Below are 13674 nucleotides of genomic sequence, written 5' to 3' on the forward strand. Positions count from 1 at the left end.
AATGCTCTCAAGGTCCATCCATGTTGTCACGAATGGCAATTTTATGGGTAAGTAATACTCCGTTTTGTTTGTGTGTATGTATGCGTGTGTGTGTGTGTATTTCCACATTGTGGCTTTTGCGAATAATGCTGCAGTGAACACTGGGGTGCATATATCTCTTTGTGATGCTTCCAGCTTTGCTGTTCATTCTCAAGATTAGTTTGACTATTTGGGGTCTTTTGTGGTTCCATGTCAACTTTAGGACTGTTTTTTCTAATTCTGTGAAATACTCCATTAAAATTTTGATAGGAATTACATTGAATCTATAGATGGCTTTAGGTAGTACAGACATTCTGATGATATTAATTCTTCCAATCCATGGACGTTTATCTTTCCACTTACTTGTTTCTTCAATTTCTTTCATTACTATCTTGTAATTTTCAGTGGACTGTTCCTTGTCCTCAGTTAAATTTGTTCCTAAATATTTTATTTTTTTTGATGCTGTTGTAAATAAGATTATTTTCCTTATTTCTTTTTCAGCTAATTGATTGTTAGTACATAGAACTACAACTGATTTTTGTATGTTGAGCTTGTGTCCTGCAACTTGACTGAATTTGTTTATTGGTTCTAACAGTTTTTGGTGGAGTCTTTAGAGTGTCCTATATATAAGGTCATGTCATCTGCAAACAGAAACAGTTTTATTCCTTTTTTGTCTATTTAGAAGCTTTTTATTTATTTTTCTTGCCTAATTGTTCAAGGCTTTTTGAGGCTTATGCTTGGAACTGAAACTGTCACTCCTGCCACATTCTTTTTGCCCAAGCAGTCACAAGTCCAGTCCAGATTCAAAGGATGGAAAAATAGATTACTACTTCAAGAGGATATTGAGAGTCCTATAGAAAAATGACAATGATAGATAATAGCTGAAGAATTGGGGCTGTTTTTGTAATCAGTCTATTGTAATCACTATAAGACATGCCCAAAGTTATGCTTCTGGCAGGAATCAAACCAAATCAGTCAGGCTCCAGAGTCCAGGTTCCTAACCATTACAGTGTTCTTTATTTGTATATTGTTTTGATTGACTCAGCTTGGATAGCATCCTCACAACTGAGCCAATCATTTTGGTGAGGGCAATGAAATACTCTCATTGGTTAGGCATGGGTTTTGTCTGTACCCCTGAGGTGGGAGGAAGAAACCAGCCCCACCTGAACCACAGGCCCTGAGATCAGTGTAGGGATAGTGGCAGAATGGAAAGCCATTTTTCAGAACTAGAAATGAATAGAGATCAGGACATAAAAATAATGTCCCTCACTGAGAGGGATGGGATAATAGGAAATGGGGGTAAAGTTCAAAGGAAAAGCTATGTCCTAAGACTCTGAGATTACACACAGAGGGATGGTTGCATTCACTCTCTTTACTGGGGGAGCTTCAGTTGGCTTTAAGTTTATGCATCTGGTGGATAGCTGGATAATGATCAGGATGATATGGGAACTAGGAAGAGATGTCTTACAGGAATGGGGCAGAAATATCAAACTTCAGGTGTTTTGGAGAGTCCACATGGAGTTGTCTGCATTGTTTTTGAATTCTCAAGGGCTAGCACAACTCCAGGCTTTAAAGGTGACATTTATCACACTTTGGAAAAAGAGGTGGATGGTTAGATGGATGGATGGATAATGGATGGATGGATTAATGGATAGATGGTGGATATATGGATGGATGGATAGATGGTTGGAAAGATGGATGGAAAGATGACAGATGAATAAATCAGCACTGAATGAATCTCTAGATGACAAGTTGAACCCTGCATTGCTTTTCACTTCCTGCCTCAGATTTTGTTTGCTAGCAATACTAAATTGTATATACATTTTTTTCTACTTCCATCTATACCTGGCCTCTTTACCTTAGCTCATATGGTTCCTTTTGCTTGTAATCTGTACTTTTCCTTCTCTATTCGTTTTCATTGTTTGAAGATTTGTCATTTTGAAGCCAGTTGAATGCATGAGGTGCCTTTCACAAGTGCCCCTGTAGTTCTCTGAGCATATTTATATCATTACACAATTTTTTTATGTTAACCATCCTTTCACGCACTTATGAGCTCCTCAAGGCCAGCATCAATATCTTATTCATTGTCATAGCCCAATTCCTAACCTCAGTGCCATACTCCAACGTCTAACATAGAGCCTGACCCAGAAAGAACGCATAGTAAGTATATTTCGAATGATCAAAGGAATAGATTATTAGTCCATAATCTATAGACAAGTAATGTGCTTTGATGAAAATATGTAGGATCTAATGTAGAGGTGTAGATGTTATAGCCAAGGGCATTTCCAGTGATCTTCCCCTTGATACATACAAGACTGATTTAAAACATAATCAGTGTTCTAGGAGCCCATTCTTGGCAAAATTCTCCCCTTTGACTACTGGGCTCACATTTGTCAATGCATTTAAAAAGAGTCAGAGAAAGCTAGAGAGGAGACCAAGAACAATGCGAGTCTTCTCACCTCACTAATTACCTGTCAGGCCGTTCTGGGATGTCATCAAGAAGAGGGCATTAGAGGCCAGTGGTACAGCAGCTTCAATCTTATGATCGGTCCTACATGGAGAAGACACATTGCCTGTAAATGAGGGTGGGCAATTCTTTTTATTTCTAATCAGATGAGTATTTTAAAGGTTAGAAATTTATGACAATAAATTGTCTTTTTTACCATAAGACTAATAGCTTCTGCTCAGACAGGTTTTATAATCTCCATTTTATAGTTGAAGAAACTGATGCAAAGAGGCTTGAAGAAGCCCCCTGAAGGTGGCATGCCTGGCCAGTGATTGGAGCTGAGATTTGAACCCAGGTTCACTTGACTCTGAACAGTGCAATCTTTCCTGTGCACCATCCACCAACAGGGAGCTGGACGCAGTTGGGATTGTCAGAGCCTCCTTCAGATTTGATCAGTCTCCTCTTTTTGGCAGACAGTAAGCCAGGCAGTCTCTCCTACGTCTGACCAGAGGCTCTTGTACAAATTAACCGCTCAACCTCTTGGATGAAGCTTTATTTGGAGTCTGTTGATGGTGCTATGAATTTTGAGACATACAAAGTAATTTGGGCTGCATGGAAAGCATGATGGTATTTTACCTTTATATGTGATTTCTAGAAAAAAATAGATGCATCCCAAATGTTTCATTTAATACATAATATATAAATTTCCCTATTTCTAAGCTTCCAAAAGCCGTAACTTTCAGAGGGCTACGTCTTCCCTCTAGGGATAAGGGGTTTCACGGTACCTTAGAAAAGTAGTTCTTAACCCCACCTACACATTAGAATCACCTGAGGGACTTTAAAAGTTACTGATGTCCAGCACATGTATGTTCATAGCAGCAGTCTTCACAATAGCCAAGAGGGGGAAGCCACCTATGTGACCATGAGCCGATGCATGGATAAAGCAAATATAGTATACACATGCAATGGAATATTATTCAGCCTTAAAAAAGAAGGAAACTCTGTAACATTCTACAACATGGGTTGAATCTTGAGGACATTGTGCTCAGTGAAATAAGCCAGTTATGACAAAAAAAGACAGGTACTGAGTGAATCCACTTATATGAGGTCCTTAGAGTCATCAAACTCCTAGAAACCCCAAAATAGAAGGGGTTTCTAGCAGTTGGGTGGAGGTGGGAATGGGGAGTTAGTGTTTAATAGATAGTTTCAGATTTATAAGAAGAAAAAGTGTTGGAGACCAGCTTCACAACAATGTACGTATAGTTAACATTACTGTACTGTGCACTTACAGATGATTAAGATGGTAAATTTTATGGGGTTTTTATCACAATAGAAAAAAAAATACTGATGCTCTCACCAGATCAACTAAATGAAAACCCTTTGGTGTGACATCTGGATTCACCCCATTAATAAAATGCCTATTAATTAAATAAGCACCCAAGGCTGAGAAGCACCACCTTAAAGCAGTTGTCTATAAGACCGGCTGATGATCAGCATCTCACGGGGTCTGCAAGACATTCAGAGTCCTGAGCCCCACGCCAGATAGTGTAAATCAGAATCTTGATGTGAGTCCTGGAATCTCCATTTTTAACATGATTCTTTTTTTTTCTTATGATTCTGATGAATTTGCAGACTAGAGTCAGAAGAAAAAAAAAAAGTAGAAAACACTTCATTCTGCACCCTGGTATTATCTTGGCTCTCAGGAGTGACCTCATTATTGCAAAACTAGTTTTTGACATTATGATTTGGATGTAGGAAATAGACAAGTTTTCACACCAGAATTCCTGACCTAGAAGAGAGGTTGGCATCATATTCTCAAGGCTTTAGAGGGAAGAAAGAACATGGAATTTTTCAAATCATATTTAATCCATGAGAGAAAGGTATATTTTGACAAAATATTGTTTTGTATATAAGCCATGGAAAGTAAACTTGACAAGTTTTGGCTGTTGGGATATTCAGCTTCCAGACTGGTTTCTGCGAATCTGTAAATTTCACTGTGGTAGAACAAAATTGAGTGAAGAATACTGCAACTCACATTTTTCTTTTTTTTTTTTTGTAGATATTTATTTTTTAATATATTTTTATTGAAGTATATAGTCAGTTGACAACGTTGTGTCAGTTTCTGGTGTACAGCACAATGCTTCAGTCATATAGGAACATACATATATTCATTTTCATATTCTTTTTCACCAGTTACTATAAGATACTGAATGTGGTTCCCTGTGCTATACAGTATGAACTTGTTGTTTGTCTATTTTATATATAGTAGTTAATATCTGCAAATCTTGAACTCCCAATTTATCCCTTCCTTCCCTCTTCCTCCCCTGGAAACCATAAGTTTGTTTTCTATGTCTGTGAGCCTGTTTCTGTTTTGTAAAGAAGTTTGTCTTTTTTTTTTTCTTCAAGATTTCACAGGTAAGTGATAGCAACTCATGCTTTTCAAAAGAGAAGTGGTTAAAATGTTTGAGTTGCCTCAGCATAAAAGCAAGATTTTTAAACAAAATCCTGTACCTTTGGCAGCTTTTGTGGCAGTAAGCAGAGCCAGGAATAAGAGAGGAAGGAAGTGAGAAAAGACCCCTTGTCTTAATGTAAAGCCCGAAGGGTTACATGTGATTAATGTCTAAGAAACCTTCCACATCACTCACAGAATAAAAATATAATTTTTAAGTTTACTTACATTGGCAGAAGGCAAAAGGGAGAGAATAAACAGTTTCTTTAAAAAAAATGACATTTTTTCCCTGAGTGCTTACATTTTCATCCTCCCTATAGTAACGTCATTAAGAAAAGTGATCATTGATCTGCCGTGAAGGGAAGAGAAGGATCCACACAGTTTCCTTGCTGCCAGTCCTCTTGCACTCCAAAACAGAATGCTCTTTTTGAAATATCATGGCTAATCCAAAAAAAAAAAAATTTATATATATATATATATAGCTATATACATATATATATATAGCTCAAGAACAACAAAAAGAACAACATCAGTTCCAAATATGAATACATGATCTGCTACTTAATATGTCAGTGTATTTGTCAGGTTGATCACATTACGCTCCGTGGCATTCAATTCGAAGCCTGGCAATATTTGAAGTCTGATATTGTGCTTCACTAAATTTAATACATGGGCCTCAGTAATGGAGGGAAGCGCGTTGCCACTTGGCAGTTTGTTATGCTGTATAAAATTGACTGCCCTGCAAATACAATAGCGATCGTAAAAACGGTGGTCAGCAGAGAGGGGGGAATGCATTTCTGAGGTTCCAGGAAAGGTCCAGATGAAATTTATTGAGATTTTTGCCATTTGGGTGATGATCAATAGGGCCAAGCTAATAATCTGTTGTGAGGACGTTCTCTGGGGATGTGACATTTTGCTGTGAAACTTTGGAAATTCAGAAAGTAGACTAAATGATGATGCCGCCCGAGTATATATAACCATCAAAGACGTTAACATCCGTCCAAGAGAGGATTTACAGTGACGGTGATTACTTCTTCAGGCACTGAGGATGTGATGCACTCAATTATTGATATGTTCTCATACGTTCCCCAGTTTGGACTCACAGTCATTTGATTGCATTGCTGTTTCAGCCTGGGGTTTTGTGGTAGGTTTGTTCATTTATTATTTTTTTTTTCCATTTTATTCACAGTTTCCAAACCGCTAGACTATTTTCTTAATTATGTCATTGATTTCCCCCACCCGTCTCCCGCTCTGATTAGAAAATGATTTTCTTTGAAGAAAAGAAAAGAATTCCTATTAGCTTTCACTCACAGCAGGGGAACCCACTGAGAAATCCTGACTATTTACAACCGCTTTCCTTGTGTTGTGGCTACCAGTGTACCAGGCTCGTTTGCCGTGCTAAATTTGCAAGCGAGGCTTCTGAGTGAAAGGCATACGTGACATGCAAATAGTGCTTCTGATCGTTACAGTTTTAATGCACATATGTCAGGGAACCTGTTAAATCACCATGAGGCAGCATTCTCTTGCTTTATGGTGGATGCTGTTGGATTTATCTTTTTTTTTCAATTTTGATTAGCCACATTCCAACGGAGATGAATTATCTGATCTTCACAAAGTTGGATTCCTTTGCTGACAATGCAGAGATATCATTCGGAGGAGGAAAAAAACACACATACACACAAAATAAAGAAGATTTTCCAAGGTTTGCTTTTGTAATACAGGCTTTCTGTATGCCCCTTTTAACATCTGTGGAGTATCTTAGAAAAAGAAGTTTCAATCTGAGTTTTTGTTTATTTCCCAAACGACCACCTCTTTGTGTTTCCGTATGATCTTTTATTAACCTGACCAATTAAGTTTCAGCCTGTTCTAAGGAATTTTTTTGTTGTTGCTGTTGGAGTCAGGTGATAAAGTAACTCACTGTGTACATAGATTTACAGACACGCCGATGATTTGTAGTAAGTGGAAATTTGTCAGCACTTTCTGGAATAAACACTGAGACTAGGCACAGCAGAACAATTTATTTCCAAGGAGCGCACACAAAGTAAGATTTATGAGTTTGTATCTCTGATGACATTTCTTACACTGTTACTGAGCTACAGCAAATTAAAGGGATCTGTGAATACTGAAGGGTGTGTTTTTGTAATGAGGGAAAGGAGACAGAGCAATAAGAAGATAATTAAGGTAACAACTTGTGAAAAATTAAAGCGTTTCCCTCTTTCATTTTTGAATCTCTAAGCATAAACTTTGTAGTTGTTAATTTAATCGCTGCTGTTTGCTGCATCCCTGAAGAATATCGAGGATTAATCATCTGGTTCATTCCAACAAGAGATAAGGCCTAAGTGAATTGGAATTTTACCAATTTAACCCTGTCTTTCTCCTAATATGACATGATTAACATTTTTCAATTAACAACATGTAATTATCCTGAAGGCCTCATTCCACTTATATCGGTCTTTGGGACTGTGGATTTGCCTTTTCAGGTAGTTTGGATCCAGAATAAGTCCAAAGGAAGCTCTGTTTGTTGTATTTTGTAGCCGGCACACATGTTCATCTGCATTAGGCCTCTGGAATTGCCTTTTGATCTGGACATAAGCATCCGTAACAGTTGCAAGCATTTTTGCTTCTGTGCACTTTTCTATAAATGGTAGTGCTGTTCATTTGAAGCCCAAAGAAGTAACACGGTGTTGCTGGAGTAGTATTTGTGACTGAGCTGAATGAAAGACTAAACGCCTTCAAGGTGAGAATTTCAAAGGTGGAGGCTGACTAAAAATGGTTTTCCCTGGCAAGTGGAAAGCCCTCAGGACTCCGGAAGAGCTTGGCATTTCCAAGGAGCAGAACGAAGTCTGGTTCTGCTACGCTGGCCAGTGTGGGGGCCCGCAGCCACGGAGGCCATTTGCATCTACATTAATTAAAATTAAATGAAATTTAAAACTTCAGTTTCTCGGTCACACTGCCCAGGTTTCGATGGCCCCCTGCGACTAGTGGCCGCCATACTGAACTGTGCAGATGTACAGCAATTTCATGGTCCCAGAAAGTTCTACTGGACAGTCCTGGACAAGAGGATGGTCACCAGGTGGGTGAGTAGGTTAGTACTAGTCAGGGTATATACTAAGTTCTGAAATGGTAACAGCAGTCCGTGGACTAAAGGGGTTAATGTTGCAAAGGTTTATTTCTCTCTTGTACAAAGTTTACTGCGGGCCTGGGCAGCAGGATAAGAAGCTCCAGGAGAGCCCTGCTGTGGTCCTTGTTGGACCCACAGCTCCCTGAAAAAGGCTTGTAATTCAGTCTTCTGTGTGCCAGCTAGACATTAACCTACTATATTTTCACTACCATATACTACTATTATCCCTGTTTGACAGATGCAGAGCTGAGGCCCAGAGAGGTTAAATGATGTGTCCAAGATTACATAGCTAAGGCATGACTGAGCAGGGTTCCAGGTACATCTGAGTCCAGCTGCAATGTCTCATCTTTACTCAGCGAAGCTGACTCCTCTGGTGCACACTGGGAAGTTATCAGGGGGTTGATGGTTTTAGAAAACCTATTATGACCACCAAAAAGGGTTTGGAGGAAGTTCAAAGACAGGCTGCATGGTTAAAACCCTGAGAGCAACTTAACCCAAAGGGATAACAGTACGAAAGCAAGGCAAGTAACGTGATAGACAGTTCCCTCAAGGACTTAGAGTGGAACAGAACAGAACGAGTAAGGGTCTATTTCATTTTCAAATTAATGTGCAGCGGCTCAAAAACGATTTTGGGTAGACAATTCTGGCTAATTTCTACTGAGCATCTATTATTTGCCAGGTCCTGTTCTAAATGTTTTGCTTTCTATGTTTTAGCTAATTTAATGCTGAAAACACCTCAGTGCAGTAGCTTCTCTTTTCGTGGTTCTAAAGGTGAGGAAATGGAGGCAGAGAGAGGTTGAATAACTTGCCCGAGGTCACACAGCAAGAGTGCTGGAACTTTCACCAAGTAGTCTGTCACCAAAGCCAACAGTCTGACTCAAGAAGAAAGTGATGTTTGGAGAGAAAGATGACTCAGAGGTTTGAGGTATGGCCTGGCAATGGGGGAAACAGTGTTGACTCAAACAGGGTTATCAGACAACGCTAATGGAAAGAGTCAAATGTAAGGATCAGACCTGGCAAGGAGCATGGGGAAATGGGTACCTGAAGTCATGAGAGACAGTAAGATTGCTGAGAGAGAAGACTGAAGGGGAAAAAGTGAGAGGTTGCGCTTGGGGTCTTCGGCGATAAGACTTACTACAGAAGGCCAAGGATTTTGGTGTTAGATAATCTTCTGTGTATCTTGGCTTTGGTACTTTGGGGCATGGGCAGGTTAGGTCACCTCACTGAGACTGCATTCTCTTTTCGGCAACATGGAGGCAAGAATACTGAAAGTACAGGGTGTCATCAGGATTAAAGGAGAGAATGTGTGAATCCGTGCTCACAAAATTCTTCAAGAAGGAGTATATTTCTGTGTTCTTCTAAACGTTAATTTTATCCTCATCCTCATTTCCACTTCATGGGCAGGAAATATAATCTTCCTTAAGCAAAGGATCCAGACTCTCACCTGGTGCTTAGAGAGGTGACAGGCAGAGGTGGGATATTGCCTGACCATCGCCTCGATGATCTTCCAGATACACAGGTTGTATTTCTTCAGGGCATAAGCTGGAGACTCGAAAATTTGGTGGAAGCTGAGACCACATACCTGTTTCTCTTGGGAGGTCTCTGCTGCTTGTGAAACCCATAGACTTTGATCCTCCTATAAGTGTCTGGAAAGCTCTGTTATGATCTGTGTGAAATCTTTCTCTCTCTCCCATCTCCATCTCCATCTCATCCCATCTCATCTCCATCTCCATCTCTCTCATTCATTGACTGGCCCCATCTCATTTTTACAACTTAGCTTAAATGCCATCTCCTCTTCACCTTCTCTTAGTCATCTTTCCTGACTGACCCTTCTAAGTGCTTACCTCCCCCGACCCCAGTCTGTATTGTAAAACTCGAATCAATTTCTTTATGCCACTTACTATAACATGCCACTATAGATCCATTTTTCTATCGTCTGTTTTCCCAAGCAGATAGTTATGTGAGGAGAGGGGCTCTGTCTGTTTAATCCACTGATGGATACCCAGGACCTGGCCCATGGTCTGAGTTTAATACATATATTTTTAATGCATCATCAATGAATTTGGGGACATCTTTCTATTTTTTAATGAATGAATGAATTTGGGGTAAATATCTGAATTAACAGTGCCCGTCTAAAACCCGTAGAGCAGAATTTCTCAGAGTGGTATCTCATGCAATAATGATTAAAATTAGGAGTAGACAGTGGAGACTTGGATCAGCAGATACTTATGAGAAAGGTAGCCTTGAACTGCCCAACATATTTCCTTCATGTGATCACGATGGGTTTCAAACCACCACATGTCTGGAAGGATTGCCAGTGGCAGGGTTCCATGGAATTCTTCTCTGAAATGTTTTCGTAAGGAATTGTCATTCCCACAAGGAGTTCAGGTATGCTCTCTAAGTGTCTCAGAGCCTGAGGGGGAAGTGGGAGGGGAAGGAGGGAGTGAGGATGGACTCCAGTTGGAAGGAAGAATGAGGCTTCCTCTGCTTGGCAGAGCTGAGCGGGAAGCCACCCTCAGCTCACCCTGGGAACTCCCAGTGATCACCCGTGGTGCTTTCTGAACCGTGAGTCATCGTTTTCACCAGGTTTGTGGGCATGGTGTGTCTAGACTTGCGGTCAGCTGGGAAAGGAGTGGGAGGCAGCTTGAGATGAGACGAGGAAACAATCAGTGGGTGTCAGCACTGGGCTGGAATTGCTCCCTGTCCTTCCTCTTCTGGGGACTCAGATAGTTAATTTCAGGGCATCTACTCCCATCCAGTATTTATTCACTTCACCACACCTGCAGGATGTCAGTCACAGTGCTTGGTTTGGGGAATTTACTGTAGACCCAGACAGAGATGGCCCCTGCTCTGATGGACCTCAGAATACAGCAGGGGAGACGGCAAAGACACTTCATCAGATGGTTATTTAATGAAAGTTCTGAGAGGCGATACAAGGGGAAAGTACGCAGGCTTCCATGAAACCATAAAGCATGGAAATACAATTTTGTTAGAGGGAGTCAATGATCATTTTTGGGGGCAAGGGGAGATTTGTGACTTTCGCTGACCTGATAAAGGACCACACGATAATAAACATTAATGCCATTTGTACTTTGGATGAGTTCAACTGATCTAACGTTGGTGTTTCCAAGTGTTTAAAAGAGATGGGCTACTGTGGTCTTCCCGGGCCCCTTCTCTCCCTTCATCTCCATGTGCAGCTCACCAGCGCGTCCTGATCCAGCCTTCCCCCTCCACCCCCGTTGCCACCCGCCTAGTCAGTGCCGCCATCAATACTCCCCTGGGTGACTGCACTAGCCTTCTTACTGGACACTTCCACTCCTGTCCCCTCCTTTCTATTCTCCACACTGCAGCCAGAGTGACCTTTTAAAGTAATAAACTCCATGATGTCATCCCCTTCTCCATTAAAATGCTTGGATGGATTTCCACTTTTCCTAGGGGAAAATCCAGACTTGCTGCCATGCCCATGGGGGCAAGTTCCAGCTCCTGGGTGCCTCTTTGACCTCATTCCTTGTCACTCCAACACCAGCTCCTGTTCCCCACTCTCGCTTCCTGACAGTTCCTGGATCATTGCATTTTTTTTTAACCCCTGAATATTTGTACTTTCTCTTTCCAATACTGCTCTCCATGTGGCTGGCTCTTTCCTGGACTTTGGTCTCGACTTCCATATGGTTTCTCATTGGGGCTTTCCCTTACCTGCTCTGCTATCATTCAAAACACTTTGATTCATCAGCCGTGATTGGCTGTCCTCTTATTTACATATGTGTGTCCTTACTGCCTGCTTCTATCACTTAGACTGTTGCATTCAGGCAGCCACCATCTCTGTTGTGCGGTACATTGTATTCCCAACAACTGTGCCATTTGGGGCACATAGGGTTGCTTTAAAAAGTGTTGAATGAGAGGGATGGGGGGGTGGTATAGCTCAGTGGGAGAGCGAGCACTTAGTCTACCCGAGGTCCTGGGTTCAATCCCCAGTGCCTACACTTAGAAAAAGAAAAAGTTTTTTGTTTTTTTTTTTAAAAGGTATCGAATGAATGAATAGAAGAAAATGGCCAGTCCTGATTCATTTTCTTTTATTTTTCTTCCCTCTTCCTTAATACCATCTGCTGACACATCTGGAGAGTATTTTTTCCATGAGAATCCATTTCTAACTATGATATAGCTGGTTTCTGACCCTTGAGATAAAACTCCAGGGTTGGAACTGGGTGGCAGAGAGTGCTTTAGGAGAGGTAAAATTTGTCATTAGTATTACTGTTTATGTGTCCAGTGTCCTTCATATTTTTCCTTTTATACAGCATTTGACATTTGCAAAATGTTTTCCATTTATTTTTATGTAGGGGAAAGCAAAAAGCTGTATGTGTTTTGTTCTTAAGCGAGTATAAAGGCAAGGCATCTGACTGAGGCTGATACTTGTGCTTTGATCGAGGGCAATTAGAAGGGAGAGAGGGAAAAAGAGAGACAGACAGACAGACAGAGACAGGCAGAGAGAAAGAGACAGAGGTGATTTCACGCCAAGCCCCTGCTCGGCCTCCACCCCCACTCAGCTCTCAGAGGAAGCACGGAGCCCCTGGAGAAGGGTGGGGACATTAAACGACCCAAGAAAATGTGAAATGGTGTGGGGTGTGAGATTTCTTTATTAGTCAATTTAAAATAAAATGTGGCTCAGTAATTTAGAATGTGACTGGAGTCAAGCAGAAAATTAGCCATATTCACATATGCTCCCCCCTCCCCTGAAGGCAGTCGAAGCACCAATAAAAATAAAAATAACAAAACCTTGTATTTATGGCGCAGCTCTCTCCCGCAGCTTCTTCTCACTCACCCTTTTTATCTTTCCTGTGTCCTTGGAGGCAAGCAAGGACCTGGAGCCTGAGAATTCAGTGTCCACAAGTATCATCTTCACCATGAAACCTTCTTAGAAGAGCATCACTGGATCGTGCATTCACTCGTTCATTCATTCATTCATTTATTCATGTATTTTATTCAACAGGGTTTATCGAGCATACAACTTGTGAACTATTTAGTCAAAGCCCCTCGCCTCCAGGATCTTACTTAATAATATTTGTTCTTAGACTTTGGAACGATCATGACTTTCTTTAAAGCCTGGTATCATCTTCAGAACATTCCTGTTTTGGTTTCTGTGGGCCCTTGAATGGCTTTAATGACTGAGTTCACGGTTGATGTGTCTGTAAGTTTTCTCCTTGCCCACAGGGGGGCGGAGGAAATGCTTGCACAGGATTTGTCCCTCTGGGAGGAGGCGTAGGACTATCTCTGTAGTTTGCTAAGATGATGATTTAGGATATCTTGAAGATATTCTCAGTTTGGGAGTCTCAGAATCCTCAGGGACTAAAGAAAGCGATGCAGCTTCTCCCCAGAGGAATGGATATATGCATAAAGCCAGCATTTTGCAACATTATTTGGGGTCCATGATTGCTGATACCCATCCTGGATCTGCAGTTACTGGGTAGAAAGCTCTTAATACAGAGGAATCTAGACCTACTTAGAAATTTCACACAGAGGCACTTAGGGATGTGACGGAGAGCTGTTCCTTTGAGTCCCGCTAACGTGATGGTGTCGCTCATCACAACAGCCTCCCCCCTCCCCAGTTTCCCCGGATAGACTCCCTCCCACTTACATCTGAGAAAA

The 13674-nt window shown here is 41.0% G+C and overlaps 1 protein-coding gene across 11 annotated transcripts in view; it reads left to right on the top strand.

Moving 5' to 3' along the window:
* Positions 1-13674, top strand: part of RBFOX1 (RNA binding fox-1 homolog 1) — a 1986757-nt gene that overhangs the window by 1476641 nt on the left and 496442 nt on the right. The gene's annotated exons all lie outside the window — the stretch shown is intronic.

Source organism: Camelus bactrianus, chromosome 18, assembly GCF_048773025.1.
Source record: "Camelus bactrianus isolate YW-2024 breed Bactrian camel chromosome 18, ASM4877302v1, whole genome shotgun sequence".
Lineage (NCBI taxonomy): Eukaryota > Metazoa > Chordata > Mammalia > Artiodactyla > Camelidae > Camelus > Camelus bactrianus.